This window comes from Delphinus delphis, chromosome 12, assembly GCF_949987515.2.
Source record: "Delphinus delphis chromosome 12, mDelDel1.2, whole genome shotgun sequence".
Classification (NCBI taxonomy): Eukaryota; Metazoa; Chordata; class Mammalia; order Artiodactyla; family Delphinidae; genus Delphinus; species Delphinus delphis.
Genome location: NC_082694.2, coordinates 79644066 through 79646633, shown reverse-complemented (window position 1 = coordinate 79646633; position 2568 = coordinate 79644066). Strand labels below are relative to the sequence as shown.

The 2568-nt window shown below is 47.7% G+C and overlaps 1 pseudogene; it reads left to right on the top strand.

Annotated features, from left to right (window-relative positions):
* The first annotated feature begins 1962 nt into the window (after nucleotides 1-1962).
* Nucleotides 1963-2205, top strand: LOC132435521 (cytochrome c oxidase subunit 7B, mitochondrial pseudogene; annotated as a pseudogene).
* Nucleotides 2206-2568: the final 363 nt, after the last annotated feature.

The window sequence follows — 2568 nt, the reverse complement described above, 5'->3', positions numbered from 1 at the left end:
GCCAGGCAGATCCTGGGGAATGTGAGAAATGTGAAAAAGACCGAGTTCATCGCTGGGCCCAGGTCTGGAATATCCATGGTGTTTTGACAAGCTCCTGGCCCTTGGGGTTTGCCCCAAGAATGAATGAATAGATGGACAGTGGCAGATTATCTGTGGGAATAGTGTTTCTTTTCCTTCTTTTTCAAGAGAGTATGACGAATCATGTCACAATACTGGCAGGAAGGAGTATCTCTGTGGAACCCCTGGGGTGGCCTACTCAGAAGGGCGACCAGTAGGACCATCCTCTTGAGCGAGAAGATCTGATGGGACCCTTTGTGTTTTAAAGTTCTAAAGAGAAAAGCTCATCCTCAGTAAGGGAAAGGAAGGGGCGGATCTGGGTTCCTAAAGTAACGAATGCTTGAACATGTCTTAGTTCCGACACTGGAGGAGGTAGCAATGCTTGAAAACTCACGGTTAACTGGTCGAGCTAAAACTGTCCGTATTCTGACCTGAGAGACCAGCATAGAAGCATTAGCAGTGGACCCAGTCTCTGACCTGGGTCAGCCTTTGGAGCCTTTCCTCCTGGTCGCTCAAGGCTTCTGCTGGAGAGACCTGCTTGCTGCCCGCCTCCTTGCGACCCAGCATTCCTGACGTCCCATGCCAATAAGTGGCAGCATCACCGCTGGCCTGCCTCAGCCCACATCTTTGCTGAGTGCCCTTTCAATCAGATGCCCTCTCCCCTAAGCACAACAGTGGGGAGTGGGCAGCCCTAAACTGAAGACTCACTGCAGCAGAAAATGACGACAACGTCCTGGGTCTGCAGCCACTGTGGGAGGGGTACTCGGACCAGTTACTGTGCATGGATGCAACTCACCAAGGGCAACTCCTTCTCAGCCACCAGCGCCTCTTTTGCCAACCGGAAATGAACTGCCCGCTCCTTCCACCCTTGGCTGCAAGACCCAGCACAGGGACGAGGAAGATTCTATAGGGGAGGACTGAATACTTGTCAGGGCTTTTACTCAGTATTGATGGCTGGTGTGATGGGGACAGGGGAGAGAGTGAGCATTTGTATTCTAGAGACAGAACGGTCACAGCAAGCACACTCCATTACCACACTGGGGGCATCCCTGTTTCAGAACGAACCAATTAATTAAAGGATGAATGGATTAATTATGTTTATAGGAGATTTGTCCTGTTTTAAAGGCACCAGAAGGACACACCGGTCTTGACTTTAGCCATTCCTGTTTCTGCAAGAAGTGACTTTGCTGTACACCTGAAACTAACATAACATTGTTAATCAACTATACTGCAATATAAAATAAAAAGTTAAAAAAAAAAAGTGGCTTTGGCACTACCAGCAACTGTCAGTCTTAACAATGACCTCAGAAAATTTTGATCAGATGCAAGTTAATTTGCTCTGAGCCATTCCCTAGGGACACAGAAGGTCAGACCTAGAGCCCATCATCTCGATAAGAGGCTCCTATGAGCTCAGGACTCAATGCTGAAAGCAGAGTTTGGTGACCGTTTGGAAAGGCATCTTGAGTGGAGATGTGTCCTGGCTTGGCCATTGGGAGACTCAAGTTCTAAAGCACAGCTCTACTTACAACCTGTGAGAACGCAACAGGAAAGTGGGAAAGATTTGTCTTTTTGTTTTTTAATTCTCAAAGCTTAGCCCAGTGTAGGAACTCAATAAAGCAAAGAGCGGGGAAGAGAGAGCCAGGGACAGAGGGAAAAATCTGGCCTCCCTCATGAACTTTCTATGGTGACCCCACAGAGAGAAGTGGGGAAGATGCTTTGTGAACTAAACACTGCTAAGTAAGTTCAAAAGTTTTGTGGGATAAAAGTTAGCCTCTAAATGCCACAATTGGAAGTTTAGCAAAAAGTCTGACAGTCTCGTTTTCAGAACTCTTTGCAAGGGTACTTGATATGAAGGTGCAAAAAACTAGCAGCTGCAGTTGCTGCAGTTCTGTCTTCAGCTCCACGATGTTTCCCCTGGTCAAAAATGCACTAAGTCGCCTCTGAGTTCAAAGCATTCAGCAAACAATGGCAAGGCAGAGCCACCGGAAGCAGGCACCTGAGTTCCATGACAAATATGGTAACGCTGTGTTAGCTAATGAAGCCACCTTCTGTGCTGCCGGATGGGCATAGACAGCAACACAAATTGGAATAGAATGGAACCTGTCCCCTGTTGGTAGAGCTGCCCCAAAGGGATGGAGAGATCAGTAATCATCCCCGCTGGTTTAATACTGAATTGTTTCAAAACCAACTCGTAACTGATGCCAAGTAAAAGCACTGTGTACCCATTACAATATGGCGTGATGGAAGATTTAAAAAATAAAGTTTGACAGTCTCTTCTGGAAGGATCCGCACAGGATTTTCCTGCACGGAACAAGACCCAGTTTACATAGCCCATGTGCTGGGTCACGGCCCCCCTTCTTTGGAACATGAGGGGTTGATTCCCGTGGGTGTCCTGGGGCCAGGCTCTACTGAGAAGTAAACACCTTGGTGGTACCACATGTTCATGTGTCCCCGTTTACACTGTGTCAGGAATAAATGGAGCTGGTGGCACAGGAATGCCATCCAGGATGG